We start from the raw sequence: 22,087 nt of genomic DNA, 5'->3' as shown, positions 1-22,087 counted from the left end.
AATTGCTCTGGTGATAGAATATATGGTCGGGCTTTGATAAACTGATCATGCAATTAACATTGCCCCTTGTAATGATACTTTCGTCAGGTTACTTCTATTCGTGAAAGCTGCTAACCTTCTCCTTACATGCTGAAATGCATATGTGTGTGAATATATATATATATATATATATATATATATATATATATATATATATATATATATAATATAAAACATTACGTATATGAATATATTATGTATATACATTTATGTGTGAATATCTATATATATAGTTATATATATATATATATATATATATGTATATGTTATATATATATAAAATTTATGTGTATATATATATATATATAGTTTTTATATATTTTATATATATATTAATAGTGGTGTGTGTGTGTGTATGTATATATATAGATGTATATATACATATATATATATATACAATATATATATATAAATATATATATAATATAAGATAAGTGTGTGTGTGTGGTGTGTATTATATGTGTGTATATATGTTTTAAACATATATATGTTTTTGTTTGTTTTTATGTAAAAAAGTTTGTCAAAGATAAATAACCTCACTGGGGCGTAACCTTTTAGAGTTTTATATCGCAGCCATTGTGAATGCGAAATGCCCAAGAAAGGATAAAAGCAAGCACCAAGCACTGAGCAAACCGTGTTATCTGTGCCAGGAAAAGCGATAAGCTGCAGATATGAGATAGTGTCAGATTCGTGCGTCCCCAAGAGTTTTGAAGTGGTCCGATATTTAAAAACCGGAAATTTCCTTCGAACGAAATACCTTTGTAAAGTATTTTGTTGCTCATGGTTGGTTCATCTACATTACCGATAGCTATAACTATAAAGATTGTTGATATAGCTCACACAGATTAGAATAATGAAGTATCAATTATTTCTTGCTGGCTAAGTTCTTTTTGTTTAGCTTTTATTACCCGTAGTTACGTAAAGGATAGTAATTATCCTCTTTACTCAATCATGGGATAAAAGCAAAATTTTCTTCCCATATTTATCTACCGGATTTTCTTCGGTGCCCAGAGCAGCTTTGAACGGAATGTGTAGAGAATGCCTTGAAGAAGTTAAATGTTGAACTATCTCTGTCATGGGCTTGGAAGTTGGATTTAGCTAATGGTATATGCTGCTTGAGAGATTGGAAAATGACGAAATAAGAAGAAGGACAGGCTTAATAAAGATTGCATAGGTAATAAGAGTCACGGTTGAGGTGGTATGGGTATGTGCTGAGGATGGGTGACGAGTCGGGAGTGAAGAGGGCTTGGAAGGAACCTGCTAGGGGAAGAAGATGGAGAGGGAGACAGAATTGGATGTCGAGGTAAAGTGAAGGAAGATATGGAGAGAAGAGGTTTGGTGGAGGATGATGCCTTTGATACAAGGCAGCAGTGGAGAAGGCGCATCAGGCGACCGACCCCTTAATGTAGGGAAAACGGTGGGAAAGAAAAAGTTATAAATTTACTCGCACAGTCCTTTTATTTTAGCAATTTTTAACGCATTTTTTTATGATGTGTCGACTTTGCGGCATAGGAATCGCACATCTTCCTCAACGGAAGTTTTTTTTATTCTATTATCACTTAAACCCTCTTTGGTTACCGGTGATGATAACTGTCTGTTTTTCGTCTATTTTATAGAAAGCAGTGAAAAAAAGTTTTGGTTGGAACCAAAACTTCTTGCTATCCTTTTATCAACTATCAGCTTTGATTTGTTTCGTAATGTCAGTAGCGCCATCGTTTACAAGAAGTAGGACACGTGGCGGTATTCAGAGCAGTAGAATTCGGCTCTTTCAGGCGATGCCAAACGGGTACACGTTTTCTGGTGTCTTTGAGTATCTTGCTGCCAAACCTTGCGCAATTAACCAATGCTGATAACAAAATTGAAGTCACACATGTCCGTGCTGTTGTGACATCACATTTAATGAAAAGGAGTAACTTTAGTTGCGTCCCAATAAGGGAGACTGCTGACTAATTGGTGAAAAAATAATAGTTGTTGGTTTTGTGTCGCGTAGAGAGGTACATATACATTTGCGTCCATTTCTTGCAGTTTATATCAATAAAGATATTTAAAATTTGAATCAAATCTAAATTAATATCTCTCTAGTACTATAAAGTATATATGGAACCCATTAAAATACCACTGGAAACGGAGCTGCTTAAACATTAAAACGTGAATTCCAGAGTATTGCTGTGCTGGACGCCATGTGCTTTTGAAAGTATTTGGTGTTTTGACTGTTGCAACGAAGTGGAGAGCTTAGTTTCTAGTAGGTTCCAGTGTGATGAGATTAAAAATCAAAGTTCAGCTTCAAGTTAAGAGAAGCGTTCAAAGCAAAGGATTCCAGGGCCTTCCTGCCACCTTCAGAAAGAGCTCTGGAGAAAACCATTACTTTTCTCGCTGTTTTAAACAGAAAGCAAAACGTTTGGGGAAACACAGCAAAGTGGTTTTGCTTTTTGTGAAAAAGTAGAGGGAGCAACGAATAATTTATATTCTGATTGGATATTTCTCTTCAAATGATGGAATTCTTCTTTCAAAGAGCAATGGAGTGTACATGGTTCAAAAAGAATAACTTGGGGTACTAAGATTTAGGGAGCAGCGGGATGATGGAATGTTGTAATTTGTTCTGAATTCAGGGTCTCTCCCTTAACATACTGACGTGCAAAACCAGTAATGTGTGAAGCTCCCAAATAAGAGGCATTATCGAGAGTTAAATTATTAATTATAGATCTGACAAAATTATATTCTTTTACACCATCTCTATAACGTCTCAATGGAATTGAAATATAGTAGGCTTATGAGACAGAAGGAACTTATGAATGGAATAGTTAATAATTTGAAGATATATTTTATTTAGACTACCAGAGACTAAAGAAACTATGAAAATCTTGTATCAATAAGAAAAATTTATGTCCGAATATATATTTATTTATCTATTTAACTTTTCGTCGTAGACTCTGAAAACTTGTTAACATACGAGTTTAGTTCGTTTTGTAAGGTCTGGAGCAGAGAATCGTCTCATATCTTGTAGGAGAGTTTTAGATCGTATTACAAAAGTTTATCTTCGCTATTAGAAGCATACATTCTCGTGCTTTGTATCGAGGGACTCCTTCCTGACCGAAGTCTGTTGTTTTCAGTTGAATATTTCTATATTTAATTCTAAATTAGATAGTCTCTGGGTATGCCGCCATTTCTTTATATTCTATATATGTATGTGTGTATATATATTTGTATGTATATGTACATATTTACCCACATTCTCTCTCTCTCTCTCTCTCTCTCTCTCTCTCTCTCTCTCTCTCTCTCTCTCTCTCTCTCTCCAAACTTTTCCATAATCCTCTTTCAGAATTAGCCCAAGAAAGAAAAAAAAAGAAGAATGGAAACATTAGGATTGTCTCCTGGCTAAGACTAGCGAACGGCCCCAAACGGGAAATGGGCTTTGGATGCACAAGCTGAGAGTAGTTAGTGAGAGTAGTTAGCGCTCTCATTAAGTGGCTGCAGCATGAGAGCTTTCGCGCTGGGTCGCATTTCGGTGTTTGTGGCACTTCAGTCGGTACCGCTCGGGAATTCCAGTGTTGCTTATTAAGACTGTATTTTTTGTAACTATAATTACTGAAAGTGTGCGCCAAAGGACTATGAGAGCAAGAGTGGTTGCAGGTACTTTGAAAATATAGAGAAAAGCGTCGCCTGTTAAGGCAAATGGAAAAATTTGGAAGAAAGACTTGTTGTGGAGGGGTTATTAATGTCTCTGGAAAGGAAGTGAAGTGTTTGATGAAGGTGTAAAATATTGATTAAGTTTAAAATAGAAATAATCAGTGGCTTAACTGTTACTATTTATGAATGCCGGTATGGTAACATTGGTATGAGGGTATTCTTTGAGTATTTTTTAGTTTAAAAAAAAAAGGGGAAAGATGAAAATATTAACAGAATTTGTTAATTTACTGGAGCAGAGGAAAAATGTATAGTCGCGCAAGATTTTGAATCTGATATTCGTTAATACTCCTTTTGTGTTTCTGAGGGATTCTTCTCCATTCGGTTTCCGATTTGTATCTGTCCCCTTTCCTTCATTTTCTTTCATACTGTGAGATAACTCTTCAGTTTGCAGAAGATTTCCTCATGAAATGTATTTTCCTTTTGCTCGTAAAATACTTTCTGCTTGATTCATGTTCTAAACAATTTTCCATGATATTGAAACCAACACTTGTGTTTCTAACCGGGTTATGCTTGCTTGTGCTTAAAATACTGAATCGGATTCTTACATTGGTCAGTTTTATACCTTACACATTTACGTATATGCTGCCATGTGATACTCCTCGATATAAGTAATTCATCATGAAATGTGATTATATCTGAATTCTATCTTTAACTCCGTAGTATTTCATCCATCTCGTTCATTTTCTGTTTACCATCCTGGACGCTGCCTTCTCTAATCTATTCCTTGCTGTGTAGGCTGAATAGTTTCCGTTTCTGAAGCTTAATGAGTTGCTTCCATTAAGACCAACCGCTTTCCAATATACAATGCTTGTTCTCATTTGCTGGTCTTCTTGTTCAGCTCGTGGCCTGCCATTCCTGTTTCGACTTTTATTATTCTGCCTCGAGATATTCTATGTTGTTGTAGAATGGGATTTATTTGTCCCAGTTCCTATTATTACTCATTGCCAATTACAACCGTTGTAATAACGGAAAAAAGACGTTTCGCCGCTTTCTGGACTACAAATCATCTCTGCAGCAACCTTAGATAGAAAGAAGGATTCTCTGTCTTTAATGGGGCAGACGGTGAAAATCTCCAGAAAGAGCGCTAGAGAATCTTTTTGAAAAGGGGGAAACACCCAGAAAGACCACAAGAGAGAATGAAAGAGGATACAGTAACACAGGTCGGTTCCAACACCAGAGTAGGAGAGAGCATCGGTTGAAAGTCAGCCACATAAAAATAAAATTAGACTATAGTGGAAGAGAAACGAAGGATAACAACATACGTCGTATGTTTTGAATGCTTTGCTGACTAAATAACCAGAAATTGTAAAAACAAAAAGAAATTAGCATCTTTTCTTCATCTCGGCAGCAGCTTCCAGAGAGAGTGTGAGAATTAATTAAAGTCAGGTCTAAGTTCACCATTAACATCACTTGAATACATCTCATAGCAGATTGAAAAGGTGAACTGATATTGTGAGAAGCAACCTATCATATGCATCAAATATGCAAAATTATAAGTATAAACGTGCACATAGTTTTTGTCTTGTTCTCATACAGTCTTAATTAAAAGCGAAATTCAGTATGCTTTCAGCGGCTAAATTCAAATGCTTGAAAGTTTTTCATTTGTAATTCCACATACTGCGACAAATTTGAACAGGTTATTCATAAACACTTTTCCTCGTTATTTAATTACTGAGAAATGACTATTTCATAGATTCAAAGCAAGATAAGCTCTCTCTCTCTCTCTCTCTCTCTCTCTCTCTCTCTCTCTCTCTCTCTCTCTCTCTCTCTGTATACACTTATTTGCATGAGAAAGCATATCACATGTTTGCTTATGACGTTCATTACCCACATGTTTCTCCCTCAGACGCCGGACAACTGTAATAGCTGGGAGGTGTGTGTTAGTGCTTGTGTGTGACACCAGCAAGAGCGGCAATTATTGAAGAGGCACATTGCAGTCTAGTTTGCATCCTGGACTTGTATATATGTCCTTGATGTGTGTTTTAAGAGAGAGAGAGAGAGAGAGAGAGAGAGAGAGAGAGAGAGAGAGAGAGAGAGAGAGACTGCATGTATGTTGGATAATGGGTGTAGATTACATGATAAGAAATTTTCTTATTGTGCTGAAGTGTCGGAGCTATCTCTCTCTCTCTCTCTCTCTCTCTCTCTCTCTCTCTCTCACACACATACAGAGCGAGCGTGCGCTCACATTAACGCCCACTCACAGGAACCTCTTCTGTCCCCACTGCCCTGCAAACACACGCACACACACACACACACAGAATGTTTCCTTTTCAAGACTTTCAGTAATCCAATTACATAGTAAGATCAATTCCGTCTGAATCTAATTTCACGGGATTTTTGCTCTTCCGTATTTTTACTTTTATTGATTCCTTTTCCTCTCATTAGGATCTTGAAATTCGTGTGTATTGAAAGCCAATTAGTTCTCATGCATCCGTGTAAAAAAAAAAAATTGCATTTATCGCTGTTTCCTATTCATTCCAATTTAGATGGAAAATTTAGTTGCTCAATTAGAAGTTTTTCAAACAACTTTTCTCTTCCCCGAAGAGTTGTCTGTTTTATATCGAAATTGGACTCGGGAAAGCCAGTGTTAACCAGAGATGGTGCTTTCTTTGTGCTTGGTTCTGCAGTGAATGCTGCTGCTCTTGTTGCTCGTTGTTGTTGCCTTCCTCCCTTGCTTCCCTTCGCTTTTTGAGCGTCTTCATTTGGTATTCATAAACAGAAGACGAAGGCTTAACTTGATGGGAAAAGTTCGTCAATAAACAGAGGCCATAAATGCTCTAATGCTTGACCTCTCTTATGCATGAGATCCTCTTGAAACTAAATAAAGCGCAGTCAAGTGACGTCTCAGCGACGTTCTTCACATTTCACCTTTGGTTTGATAAAATACTATTATTGTGATGATTATAATGACCGAAAGATAGAGGGAAAGATCATCATTAATATAATTGTAAGTCTTATTGTTTTGCCTGTCACGATTGCTCATTTTTTTGTTTCTGTTCTTCCATTTCTTCTGCTATAGTCATTATCACGATATGTCATCTTTGCCGAATTTTAAGTAAGTATTTAGCGGTACAAGTTTTCTTGCTGACGGAGGACAGTTTTCTTTTACCAGATGTCTATATAACAACAGCTGATTTATTTACTTCGTATACTTGTTTTTAAGCATCATTTTACCAATATAAACACCAGCTTTCTGGCGTTTTATTTCATTCGGCCTCGCTACTTTTACATTCAGAAAAAATTGGAAGCCGAAGTAAGGAATAAAGAAAATGAGCATTATGAAAAGAAATATTAGCGGCCATAAAACTACCGCATTAGTTCCTCCAAGAGCCCAGCTACTTTTCTCTCGCTGCCTCCTTGATTCTATATCACAGCTCATTAGGTAATTACCTGCTTCGTGCTTCTTAGCTAACTGAATGGGCCTTATTGGTTAAGCCTGAGGAGAAGTTGAATGAGTCCCCAATTCTTTTAATTTCCTCTCGATTTTTTTTTTTTTATTCCTACCAAAGATCCGGTCACATGATACTCAAAACTTTACCCTCTCTCTCTCTCTCTCTCTCTCTCTCTCTCTCTCTCTCTCTCTCTCTCGGCAACTATTCGTTTTCCTAATTAGTCCTTCGGGTTTTTTTTGAAAGGCAAGTGAATTTTCCTATTTAATCTGGCTGCGTCACTTTTTATCGTTTTCTTTTTTTCTTCCTCTTCTTCTTCCTCTTCTCTTGACCTCCATGCTTCCTAGGTCCTTCCACTAATTGGTCTGAAAAGGACAGTTGGAAATTATTCTAGCAATTATCTTTATCGGCCTGTCATTCACTGACCCGTTGCTCTCTCTCTCTCTCTCTCTCTCTCTCTCTCTCTCTCTCTCTCTCTCTCTCTCTCTCTCATATGAAGCTTCCAGTTTGTGTATTGATGTATTAAAATCATCTGACTTATAGAAAAGGACAGATAGACATCTATAGGAGGTAATAGAGAGCTGTGTGTAGAGAATAGAAGGCCTTCCCCTTTTAGCTGTCTTGGTTCACCCAATATCCCCGTTTTCCCCTGTAGCTTATCTTCCTATTTTCATCGTTATCCTGCGACTTCAGTTTCAGCTTTAACCCACTTTCCCATTTTCACCACCTTAAATCTACCTCTTCAATATCTGCTTTAACCCACTCCACCCCCCCCCCCCCCCCCTCATTTTTTAACCTTTATCCCACCTCCCCATTTTCAGCTTTATACTACCTATCCATTTACATACCTCCCCATTTCATTTGTCTTAATATTATTATTGTTATTCATATGAATTTGTCACAAGTTCACAAGCTCTAAAGAATATGGTGTTCATAGGAAACAGTAACAGAAGGTGTTAAGAAATACAGGAAGAAGAGATGGTGACTCAAAAATAGAAAAATTAGTAAAAAAAATTACAAATTTAAGTAAGTTATTAAAGTCCAAGGAGACTTACCTTCAAGTTTCGTCTTGAACCAATCTCTCCATTTCTCACTGGATCTCATATCCCCATTTTCTGCTTTAAAAACTATATACGTTTCCATTTTCAACTCTGTCCCAGCTTCCCATTTTCACCGTTGTCCCTCTCCCCCTGTTTTTATCATTAACTCGCTTTCCAATTTCACCTTTGAACCACCTCAATTTTCATCCTTAACCTGTGTCTGCAACTTCAGTTAAGATCCACCTCCTACTATTTACCCTTAATCCCTTCTTCCCATTTTCAACTTTAGCTTACTTTCCATTTCATCATTAACCCCTTCTTTTTGTAACCTTTATCCCACCTCCCAATATTCAGCTTTAACCGCTCTATCCATTCACAACGCTAACCCGTTAGCCGATTTTTTCATCATCCACCTCCTTGTCCTCCGCTTAAACCTTCCTTTCTAAATCGCCTTTCTAAATCGGCTTTAACCTGCCTCTCCATTTTCACTGGTCTCCGATATCCTCATTTTCAGCTTTAACATACCTCTGAATTATCCCACTTCCGCATTTTCGGCTTTAACCTACCTTTCCATATTCAGCCTCATATCATCTCCACATATTCATCCTTATTCTACCTCCCCTTTCTGGCTTTATCATACCTCTCCAGTTTCAGTCTCGTCCCACCTCCCCATATTTCGGTTTTATCCATGGCTCCAGTCTCGGCTTAACTCGCTATCCGTTTCTCGGCCTTCATAAATCAGTGTTTCAGGAGTCACGTATTTCATGGGTCTTTGTATTTTTCTTTTTTTATCGTTGATATGGGGTGCTTCCTTCGGTGGAAAAGGAGAGTAAAATGTAATTGATAAGTGCGAAAGCTACATAAGTGTTGTTAAGACAGCTGTTCAACTAGAATGTCAATATGCTTCGTCTAAATGCATTAGGTTTATTTCATGGTTCAAAGAATGAAACTGTTGGAGTTAATGACAAATAAGTGTATGGTGTTGAGCTACTGATAATCGCCACAAAACATTGGTTATAAGTCTTGGATGCTCATATGATTTTAATCTAAAGAACATCTAAAAAGAGTCACTCACACTCGATTTTTTCCCCCAAGAGAAATATCGTAGATCGTATTTGCCATAACATATTTTGTTTTATTAACCAGATTGAGTCTTTCTATGCCGCGAGTGTTGAAAAAATCTGGGTAATTGTATTCTAAGTCGAAAGCTCTGGAGATTGATTTTGTTTCATTGAAGAGCTTTGAGAATTAAGGTTTTTTAGCTGTTTTAATTCGTATTCTTCTGTTTGAAAGCTTTCAATTATGATTTCATGGTCGAGAAACTTCAAGATTAGGGATGATTCGTTTCCGAAGGGAGAGTAATTTACTTTTGGATTAAAGAACACGAAGAAATGAAACATTTTAATGTTTTGCGTTGTGCATCCTTTAAATAGTTCAAAGTTTTGGCACTTTTGTATATACGAGCATAATGGTGGCTTATTTATTTTCATTCCTAACTTTTGCAGTAATTAAAGTTCAATATTCTTTAGTTTTGTGTCGTTTCTCGTAATGAATACCATGACTGGACTTGTACTTGATGGGTTGTCTTCATTTTCTTACTGTCTGACAAAAAAAATCTGGATTTGATGCCATATTAAATATTTGTTATATAAAAACAAAATTGTTCAGTATCACAGAAATCTCACTTTCTGTATACTCGTTAACAGTTGTTAAGGAACCGAGTTTTGACATTTTCAATATAGAAACATGTTTTGTGCCAGTTTCATCATCAGTATAAGATAGTGCAGATATGAGTCGATCATTTTTAAGACAGAAAACTGACTAGATTAGTGACATTTATTTAAGATTCTAACTCGTTTTACCTTTCCTTTTTTCCAGGTATGTTGAGTGATGCACTTCGCCTTACTTGCTAGTCACAGGCTGCAACGCTCCGACAGACATGAGGTTTGATTTCTTTCCCCTTTGATGAGATAACTCATCATTACTCACGTTGAATATATTTAACAACACTGAGGATTTTTAGTTTACAATTGCACCGTCATGTGCAGCGTAACTGCATTGTATCCTTTTTTTTCGTTTTTCATGACATGTTGTAATAGCTCAGCTGATAATTAAAGAAAATAGAGAAGCAAACATATTTCCGCTTATAACCATTGGGTATCACGAAGGTTATCCAGTGTCGGCGTAGTAATCATAATGTAATAATGTCAGTTTTGGATGAAATACGGGGGGAGTCTTTACCAAACACACACACACACACACACTCACACACACACACACACACACACACACACACACATATCACACACACACATATATATATATATATATATATATATATATATATATATATATATATATATATATATATATATAAATGCGCGTGCCCTTTTGCCTGTTATCTGCATATGGTGTTCTCAAATCTTTAATACAATATATATATATATATATATATATATATATATATAGATATATATATATATATATATATATATGTATATTATATATATTTATCATATAGTTAATTGGACTAGATCACATGATATATGAGGATACCTTTATTTTTCTCCTTTTCTCCTCTGTCCTATTTGTCCCAGATAAGTAGCTTACCTCCCGAATTTGAATGGAATTGGACTAGTGGTCTCAGTTATGCAACTTTTTTAAATTCCGCTTTAAGACCAAATGAACAATGCCACCACAGATTAATTTGTGCACAAATTGGTATCTAATTTGGAACTCTAATCTGAGATTTGACGGATTTTTCATTAGCTGTCCAGGACTATATATGAAAATGACTATTTATCTCAGTTTTTAAACTTACAATTTTCGGGGTATGTGACCATATAATGTTGAACACTAAAAGTTCAATTTCCATTAGAGCAACCCTAATTTAGTAACTTTTAATTACCAGCAGAAATAGACCATTACTACAAAATATGATTATTTTCCCAAGAAAAGCCCTATACAAGGCCTTTATTTATTTTTTCTTTTTACTTTCGTCAAATTTCATCCTTCTGTTTTACCTACAGACATTATATAAAATCGATCAGTAAAATAATTATTGTAATTATATGCCTGATGAAATAGGTGTCTGCTGTAAATGACTGATTTCCAGAGGCTCTTTCCTTCTGTTCTTTAAAATGTTGAGTAATAACCAAATTTAATGAAAGGTAAAATTAAATTGATTTATTTTTTTACGGCATTTTCTTCTTTTAATAAGCAATTTCAAGAAATGTAATTAAAGTCCTAATAGATTTGCATAGCGATTATAGTTGTTCAGGATTACAAAAGAATTTACGATGTGGATGATTCATTATGCATGACTGTGAGTGTGATTGATATGACCATCATTAATCTCCAAGATTAAAATTCGACCGCATAATCCAGGGACTGTTTTTCACACGCACCTCTTCCGAGAGACTGGATTTGCTTGTTTCCGGTTTTTCAGCCCTCGCTGAAAACTGGAATAGTCTTCTTGGAATTTGGAAGTTTGAAATTTCTGCTCATAAGTGTAATTATGCCTGCTTTTGCTGTTTCTGTCATTCTGGACGCTATTTGATTTGGTATTGTATTTGACTTACTGATTATCATTCTTCTTATTTTGTTTTATTTATGTTATTTATTTATTTTGAGGGGGCTAAATATAACGTGTATTTTGCTCTTACTCATGATGTGATCCTCAAAACTGAAAGGATTTCTGTTATGAAATGTAATTAGGTACAAGTGATATCTGCTTTTATTCCTAAAATTGCAGTATTGTAGAGTAATGAGACTTTAGATCTTTCTATATGATTATAATTTTAAAATTACATACTATATTTATGCTTCACGTTATGTCCGGTGAAAGTTCGATAAGAAACGGAAAGATCATGGAAAATGTACGCTATCAGGAAGACAACATATATTGAAAAATGGGGTGACATTACTTCTAGTAATGTACGCTACTTTTAGTAATGTACGCTATGAGGAAGACAACATATATTGAAAGATGGGGTGACACTACTTTTAGTAATGTACGCTATGAGGAAGACAACATATATTAAAAAATGGGGTGACATTACTTTTAGTAATGATATCCTCCCTCCCACTCCAATGTATCCATCGTTAAGTCCCAGCCCTACTCTCTTGGCGTACGCAATAACAAATTAAGTCGGCCATTAACGGGTCAGGAGGTCAGACTAGAAGCCGGAAGCGAAACTCCACAACTAAAGATGGAACTGCCTCTATTAGACGATTTAATGAGTGCCACTAATTACTGGCGGTCAATTAACCGATAGCTCAGATGAAAAGTTGGTCTCTTGTGATATTGTGCTCCCTACTTTTATTCCTTTTCTATGCCATATAACTTTGTTTTTAATATCACCTCTGAAGCTGTACGTCAGGCTGTGAAATGTTTGAATAATTGTTAATTAAGTTGAATGTCGGATTTATTTAATGGTTCCCCTCTGTAGTCAGTCAGCATTTATGATATGGTTTTCATTTATAAGCACTCACTTTTAATCAGAATCGTTTCAGTTCTGCGCTGCTTCCATTTCGTGTCTCCAGTTTTTTGCTCAAGATTTCATCCGTCTTTTTTTCATATTGCTAGCCAGGCACCGTTCGTGGCCCTTTAATTTAAAGGACCAGCAGGGGCAAGAGACACGCCATTTCGCGGTTGCAATGTACTCGAGTCCGGACATATGTAATAACAATTACATAATAAAAGGAAATGTAATACATTCCTTAGAATAAAAGCATAACTCTGATTCAGGTCACAGGTCATGCAGGAAAGAAGTTCCCAAAAATACAGTCAGACGATGGGCACGAAGGCTAGGTAAGCATAACAACCAACAAAACACGAACGAAACCTCATCTTGCGCTGGGATCCTAGATTTGGGTCCCACGAGAACTAAATCAGTCTGTTGAATCATCATGACCTAAAAGAGGTGTGCGTGAGTGTGTACGTTAGCTTTGTAACCTATTCGAATGTACATTCAGATGTAATCTTCACTTCTTCTTCCTCCTCTGACTCTCTTTAGAACAACAACCACGCTCTTCTTAAATTTAAGTTTATCTCAAGATGTAAAAATATTTCAGAGAATATATTTTTAGCTAACTTCAAGAGTTTCCTGACATCCTTCTATGATACTAATATGTAACGAGGAAATCGACGAAGTCTTTACCTTACTTGCCTGCCGAGAGAGAGAGAGAGAGAGAGAGAGAGAGAGAGAGAGAGAGAGAGAGATTGTTAAAAATCTCCAGACACACCGCTATTCGCATTTTGCGAATCTTTAATTAAAAAACCGAGGACTTGAAACACATAAGTGGGTCCAGTCCTCCACACATACGATCAGCGCCAAATTTCTTTGTCCACCCACGTGGAACTTTTGGGAGCTTAGTGAACGGCTGCTGTGGGCTTCCCCGAGCCCTTGTGCTTAGCTCACAGTGACTGGAGGTCGTGTGTACAGTGAAGATGTAGCAAGCCTTGGACTCGGACCCACCACATTGGGTTAGATAGATTATAAAAATGTTTACATTTTGAAGCCCTATGCACTAACACAAGAAGAGGATATTTACAACATTGTTATCGCTCTGTTGTAAAAGAAAAATAGGTCAATGTAATTCCATTGTCTCTGTCTGTCCAGTAAGGCCAATACTTCAAAATTTTCACTTAACTTTTCTAGTCATTCTACTTTAAACACATGAACTTGTTACCATCTTCACTTCTAGCTGATTTACCTGACCTGATATGCCAGGGCCTGAGGGAAATATCCTTTGGCGTGTCAGTATTGCCAGCCAGCCCAGGCTACACTGAATTTTTCTAACCTTTGATCTTCCCTTTTAAATGATCTTATTGCTCTTTATAAGATATTATAATGACAAACGTACCTTTATAATCCAATGAAGTTTATTTCACAGTTGTAAGTTATTACATCTGTGTAGTTTTGACCCCGTAGTGGGCTAGTGCCGTCAGTGCACCTCACGCAGTGCGCTGTAGGCATTATTCAAGGTTCCTTGCAGCGACACTTCGACCCCTAGCTGCATCCCCTTTCGTTCCTTTTACTGTACCTCTTTCATATTTTTCTTCCATCTTCCTTGCAATCCTCTCCTAACAATTAATCCTTAGTGCAACTTCGAAGATTTCCTCTTGTTACACCTTTCAAACTTTTTACTGGCAATTTCTGTTTCAGGGCTGAATGACCCCATAGGTCCCAGTACTTGGCCTTTGGACTAAATTCTATATTGAATTCAATTCAATAATGGTTTTGAACTAATAAATGTGAAAGTAATTTCAGAATACGACTTTTCCATTTTGACCCTTGCAGTCACTGTTTCGTAACAATAAAGTACCCCCTAAGAACGAGAATGCTTGCTCTCCCCTTCTCTTACGTAACAAATGTTTTGCCCTTTTAATATATGACAGGTAACCCTCGCTTCTCCTCCCTGCTTAACATTCGGGTCCTGATGTCATAAAACATCTTAAACATTAGGAAATAGCCTCCTCCTCCTCCTCCTTCCTCCTCCTCCTCCTCCTCCTCCTTCCTCCTCCTCCGAACCAGGATGGTCCCACGTGGTCGGCATGGAAGGGTTCTGCCGTGCTGGCCTGTGCCCTGTCCCCTCGTTCTCCCAGACTTGATTGAAGCTCGCTCTCTCTCTCTCTCTCTCTCTCTCTCTCTCTCTCTCTCTCACTTGAGATTTGACCCAGCCTCTTACCTGCTGTGAACCTCACCTCTTTCTCTTTCTTTCTGTCTTTACCACACTCTCCTTCTCTCCCCGACGGTCCACATGAGATACCTCTCCGGGCCGAAGAATTTACACAGTGGACTTCAATGCGAGCTACCCAGAAATAGATATATATTTAATATTATACATATTATACATTTATTTTTTCATTAGGTACTTTTTTTTTTAAATAAACTGTGAGAATTTTTTAGCCTGGCTATTTGTATGATGTGGGTTTTATCGTATTTCAAGAAGAACGATGGCAGATTTTAGAGTCGGGTATTGTAAGTACAGCATCGAAACCTTGACTTGTAGACCTCACTGATCCTCAGTCGGAAGTTTCCGAATAAATAATCCCTCCCTCTTGAGCAGACGCGTCGCTTTGAGTCCTCTCAGGACTGATGAAAAAGATGCTGATGATGTGTAAAAAAACGCCCGGGATTTGTTTACTATCGTGCTGCTCCATCCGTCGTGCCGAGACTAAAGTTGCAGTTTGCTTTTCCTCATCTCTATTCCTCGCGCGTCCACCCACATTCCAGCTTAGAAGATGCAGGATTTTTTTTTTCTTTTTTTCTTTTTTTTTCTTTAATGGGGCCGATGCTTCCATCCAACTACTGTGACCTCCCCTTTAAGTTCAGGGCATAGACATAATCAGGCTGATTTATATCTGAGGTTGACTTAGAGCTCAACCACACCGCCACACCTTCCATAACTCTCTCTCTCTCTCTCTCTCTCTCTCTCTCTCTCTCTCTCTGTCATTAGCAGTTTGCATGATGAACGGGAAGTAATTTTACATAATGATATTGGAATACTTATTATTACAAGTGTTATATACTCATTATAAACAATTACCCCGTTGCGTACCAGTTTTTAATTGGTTCCGTAAATATGGATTGTGTTAATGAAATTGCCGCGGAGTATTGGGGATTTAAATCATCATCGGAATAATGGCGCAGAAGGTCACGGGGGAGATTTACTGCTGCACTGGTTACGGAATCAAAAGGCGATTGACTGTTGTGTTCAGTTAAATAAAGCAAATGAAAAAATGTGTTCGATGAGTAATTGATGGTTACGTGAACGTTAGCTTCTGTTTTAATGGGAGATTTACGTTTGGCTCTTAGTTAGATTTGCCTGGCTTTTAAATCTCCAGCTCTCGTGGAACCCCTTGCCTGTATTATTTCCCCCTACATCCATGAATATGTAAATAAGGCGTGCAAAACAAAATGGACTTCCATATTTATACACATTCAGTAGCTCAATCTTCCCCCCCCTCCCCCCCCCCCCTGCGCCCCACAACCACACACTTTTTCCATCTTTTTCTCTCTCTCCCATTCACTCTTTATCTCAAACAATTGTATAAAATGGAACTTATCTCTCACACCAAGAGAATTTTTTTTACTCTAATATCAACCTCCATTTCTATTCTGTATAGACAAGAGAATATCACGTGATTATATAAAATCAATCTCTCTCTCTCTCTCTCTCTCTCTCTCTCTCTCTCTCTCTCTCTCTCTCTCTCTCTCCACTTTGTCTCGTAATTGATTACGATGTTCATAAAAGGAGCTGTTACCCAAACCGAAAATTGCAATTGCGTTGGAACCGAAGGACACGAATGGTGAAAAATTAAAAAAGAAGAAAAAGAGAAAAAAGAGGGAAAAGATTTTTGGACGTTTCCCGCGGCGGTGTCCTCGCGTGCAGGGTCGGTATTAAGGAACACAACCCTCTTACTATTTGGTGGTAAATGTATTGGTTCTCAGATAAAGTTGTATTTATATGTTATGTTTGTGCCTGTCCCTTTCCCCTTTTTCCCGCCAATAGCCGTGTTTACACAAATACATCATGTTTGGGATTTATCAGTTTGTTTGTTTATGCTGCGACTTTCACTTTGGGTTGATCTTAGCTTCCTCTCTCTTTTTTTATGCTCTCTGGATATTGTACTTCATTTTAGCCTTTGTTTGTCGCCGTATCTTTGAACTGCTTGTGTTTCACTACTTAGTTCTCTGCATTCTGATGAGCTATTTGTATTGTAGTTTGTTTCTTAACCTTTATGTCAGTGTGTGTTAAAGGTGTCTGTGCCTTTACCTCAACTGTGTTTTCGCAGTTTACCTTTTGATAACTGTTGGATGAGAGAAGTTTTACTGCTTACGTCAGTCACATTATTTATTTATTTACTGTATTGGTCTGTAGGTGTTTCTTGTGCATTTGAGTAATAAAAATCAGCTGATTAAACAAATTATATATAATAATTAATAATATATATATTTATATTATATATATATATAAAATTATAATATATATATATAGATATATTTATATATTAAATATATATATATATATATATATATATAATATATATAACACATACACATATGCACGCCGCACGCACGCACGCACGCACACACACGCGCGCGCACAAACTTCCTTCAGTGCAAAGCAACCGAGTATGAATGATGCTACGTTGCAGCCGTTATTCCACTATCATAAGCAATGAGACGAGATGGAAATAGCGCCGTTTTTGGACGACTGAACGCATCTGTTTACTGAATAAGTGAACCAAGAGATCGGAACTTCCAGTTTAGATACATTTGTCGGTAGGAGTAAAAACGCTCACTTGCTTTGAGAGTTGTTTACGCTTTGTTTCCTGTTTTGATGCTCCTAGGACGCAAAACAATTACCATTCCTTTGCTTCATATAAAGGCAGTGTTTCAGTAAATGAACGGTAACAGTAAAATTAAACAAAAATCGCTTCACTAAATGCTCTAGTGACTGGGCTATAACATAATGGCTATTTCCCCCGTTATTTGTGCCATCTTTTCTTAGTTACAGTATTGACCAGCCTGCCAGGTTATATTAATCAAATAGTAGGTTTTTGTAACCAAACTAATGCAAGCTCCTCCTTGCATCAATCTAATGCACGTCGTCAGTTTCCATACCAACAGCCAGGGTGGAATAGTGTGCTCATTTCCTTCAGTTTTATTTTCTCTTTTATTTTCTTTTTTTTCCGAAGACGTCAATCGCCGAACACACACGTGATCTTAGAGAGGCTTAGGCGAACTCTCGAGAAAATCTTTCCAAACAGCGATCATCATCAGAAGTGGGTTATGTCAAAGGATCGTGTCTGATCCTGGGAGATATCGTTTCGGCTTCAAAGGATTTTATCTCTCTCTCTCTCTCTCTCTCTCTCTCTCTCTCTCTCTCTCTCTCTCTCTCTCTCTCTCTCTCTCTCATAGATCTGAGATGACGAGAATTTATTTGTGGAAGTTTGTATTTCTTTAAACAAAGTAGAATTTTCTACTTTATGTTTGGTCTATTATTGTTATCATGATTATTATTATTTTTTTACATTTTTCATGTACTACTATCGAGTAGACTAAGAAAAAGAGTAAAGAATCTCTCTCTCTCTCTCTCTCTCTCTCTCTCTCTCTCTCTCTCTCTCTCTCTCTCTCCTACTATTTGTCTTCGTGGCGACATCTCTGGAGTCACTGAAACTTGAGGCTAATAGCTTAAGTTTTCTGTTTTATTTCCAGATTTCTTTCATCCTTAATTGTGGTTGGGTCCGGTTTCTGAACATTTTCTGTGTCCTTTCATTTTTAAGTCATTTCATATTCTAGTTTTATCTTGAGATCCTTTTCTGAAGATTAGCCAGAGTCATCTTCAGCTAACTAAGAGAATATTGAATAGAAATAACCCGTTTCGAGGATGGTGCAGTACGTGTTTTTTATGTTTCTTTCTTCGACGAAAAATAGTTTCCGAGAAAATTAAAGTTTAGGAAATTGCAGACCTACAACTTCGAGTATTGGAAAATGTCCTTTTCGTTTCGCTTTCGTAGAAAACTTCAAAAATAAAAGAGTCTCTTACTACAGTTTCCTTTCTGCTTCCGAAATCTAGGAAGCATTGAAGGCGAATTATTGTTATTGGAATTGGCTTGCGAATAATGCCTTTTGATTTTTTCTTCAAATTTTGCTTCATCTGTCAAACAAGGAAGTTTTTATGAAAATTATCTAGTCATCGATGCAGGATTTTATAAAGAAGTTCACCTCCTTCGTTTATTAATCTATATTCAATTAATTGTATTTATTCTCTCATGGTACTCGGGAAGTGTTTCCAACCACCGCTGTAAACACAGGATATCATTTGGTGAGCGAAATGTCTTCTCGCGTGATTTATGGCAGTTACACAAGAGAAAGGAACTGGTACGGATTTATCTATGCATTGGAGTAGCGTGCTGGTGATGGGACAATATGCCCAATTTACCCATAACGGCGCAGCAGTTGCATTTCTGGTCAGTCGATCGTTCAGTGCAAATGTTCTGTTGTCCACGTGAATTCACTACTTCAAGAAATATGGCCCTATCCCCAATAAGACCTCTCTCTCTCTCTCTCTCTCTCTCTCTCTCTCTCTCTCTCTCTCTCTCTCTCTCTCTCTCTCTATTTAGCCTATGCAGTAACGGTGTTTTTCGTCTGGTATTAAAATTTAAGTGCAGTTTTCAAAAGTATATTTTTGGACCTCGCCTCCGATTATTTTCAGAGTTCCTTCGTTTTTTATGTATTTTTATAAAATTCCAACGAATTGCTCTGGGAAAAATTCCCGATATTTTTCATCTGTTAGTTTCTTTGGAAACACACTAACGTGAAGCATGGCAGAAAAAGCTTAGTTTTGGGAAAGCGAATAAATAAACTTGATATATGTGTTTGTATGAAAGAGAGAGAGACTGACAAACAGACAGAGAATTGTGAAATATGTCTATCCCAATGTTTTCACAGAAAGAAAGAAAAGGTGTCATTTTAAATGCATTTATGCTTATGGTTTTACTCTTTTACTCACTGCGCCATATCTAAGATATATACCCTCATTTTTCTGGCGTCTTTCAGCGTTTCGAAATTGTGACTTTGTATAATGAATCTCATTATTTATACTGATATGAAGCTTCTCATGTGTTCCAGCATTTCAGTCTTTGAAGTCTTTCAACATTCATCTAAATAAAACATCGGTTTGCTCTTTCGTTCTCGAGCAAATAGACTTCCAAGGACGCCGGATTTCTGAATGTCAGCCTGGGTTTTAATTAAGATTCTCTCTCTCTCTCTCCTCTCTCTCTCTCTCTCTCTCGTCTCTCTCTCACATATATATATATATATATATATATATATATATATATATATTATATATATATATATATATATATATAATATATATATGTGTGTGTGTTCATATATTGTTAATTTTATTGTAACTCTTCAGTCAGAGAAAATTTAGTTTTTGATGCTAATTTACTTTACACTCGTAGTGAACAATATGTTGATTTTCAAAATCACGCACTACCGTTTGAAATCTTAGGTGTTTTAGATGAAACAAAACTGGGCCGCCATAGCATATTAGTAGTACCTCCTTCCATCTAATTTCTTCATCAAAATATTTAGACATTGATCTTCGTCCTGTTCTGCAATTATCTTACAGAACTAAACGCAAGGAACACATGCAAACTCCTATTTATTAAGATGTTTCTCACATCTTATATATAATATCCGAAAACTTTTTTCCTTGCATAAAGTCTTAAATTTGGCTGTATAACAGCACGGGATCTTGCTTGGACGTGTTCTAAATACTTTCAAGATTTGTTGATGTAGGAGGGAGTGATGTGGAATGAGCAATTCTATGAACGATATGATTGTTACCGGTGCCACCGGTATCGAGTGAAATTCAGGTAGTATTGTGTAGAAAGCCGAGGAATTCTATACAATACCTGGTAGTTTCTGGTAAAATATGAAATACCTCTGCATTGTTCTGAAACTTATGTTTTTGTCTACGCATTTCAAACAACCCCTATGTGTATATTTAACAAGCATTGATTGACGTTGGCAGCGTACATATTAAAAAGTTTCTTGTATAAATCAAATTAAGATTGAAAATTGTAGGATTATTTTACATGGTTCATTTAGTGATCCAATAACAGCATCGTGAGCTGCGGCACTAAGTTCTTTTTTAACGGTTTCACACATTGCTAAAAACGAGGAATCGGTATTCATTAGAATACCTAAGAAATGTGTTGCATGTTTTGGCTGCTGATCAGCAATAAACAGAAACTGTAATTGTCGATCAATATCGAGTATGAAAATTAATAATCTATTATGATTCATTTATCTCAATACAGAATAATTTTGTTAAATTGCTCTCATTACCTGTGATTAACTGCATACATTTCTCACTGTACCTAGTAAGTTGGTGAGTTGTTATGAAGATCATAATGATGTAAAATGCATTGCCTTTGCCTCAAGACGCTGTAAAAACCCTTTAGTGTCTTACTAAAGACAACTGTGCAGTAGTAATCTACTTGACCTCGCATGTGCGTGCATTACGATTTCAATTCCCTGCATGAAGATTCCCTGCGGTGGTTCATATACGATCCTAGATGACTATGAAAGGGCAAATCGCAGCGTAAAACAAGTAGGTCAGAGAGACAGACAGTCAGACAGCAAACCAGTCGATGAAAATGTCACTGCGGATCAGTGTAGCAGTAGAGAGACAGAGATAATACATCTACAAGTGGAAATGTCAGCAAGAACAAATGTATTGATGGAGAGAGAGAGAGAGAGAGAGAGAGAGAGAGAGAGAGAGAGAGAGAGAGAGAGAGATTTAAAATTGATACCACCATTGACAATTCAACACACGAGAACTCGAGTTAAATGCAATGATACTGTTGATAAAATATACTTTTTTGTGGCCACCGTTGTTACAGATAAGCATATTCCAGTTGCTTAGATATTGGAAGAAAACTTTTGCAGTCTAGATTCTGTTCGTAAGTACAGTCCATGAATTCTCACTGATGGTGGAAGGGGAGAATGGTGGAAGGAGAAAAATACTGTTTTCCTAAATTCTGTGCGCATGTTCAGTCCATTGAATCTCTGAAGCGTTGAATTGACGAGGAACTGCGGTGACCCTTCGACTTGTACTGAAGTTTTGTTTTTCGGCGATACAGTCCTTGCGTCTGTAGCATTTATTGTTATAGTAGATTCACATCAACCGTACATTTGATGTCTAGGCCCGTCCCTTACGACGCTCCAGATTGGCTGTTGAAAAGCCAGTCACAGGGCTGGAAACTCTCAGTCTCTCGAGAGAGTTCATATAGGCAGGATGTGTGTTGCACCTCTCCCGAGGTATACGTTTGAAAGACGTATCCCTCAGCAGAGGAGGAACACACATCCTGCCTATGTGAACTATCGAGAGAGACAGAGT

General features: G+C 37.0%; 1 protein-coding gene across 4 annotated transcripts in view; it reads left to right on the top strand.

The window, feature by feature from the left end:
• The window catches only part of LOC135225755 (uncharacterized), a 706,758-nt gene that overhangs the window by 397,554 nt on the left and 287,117 nt on the right, over positions 1-22,087 (top strand). The gene's annotated exons all lie outside the window — the stretch shown is intronic.

The sequence above is a fragment of the Macrobrachium nipponense genome, chromosome 13 (assembly GCF_015104395.2).
Source record: "Macrobrachium nipponense isolate FS-2020 chromosome 13, ASM1510439v2, whole genome shotgun sequence".
In the NCBI taxonomy this organism is placed as follows: Eukaryota; Metazoa; Arthropoda; class Malacostraca; order Decapoda; family Palaemonidae; genus Macrobrachium; species Macrobrachium nipponense.
The sequence above is the reverse complement of the archived record's forward strand: the minus strand, read 5'-3'. Positions and strand labels throughout refer to the sequence as shown.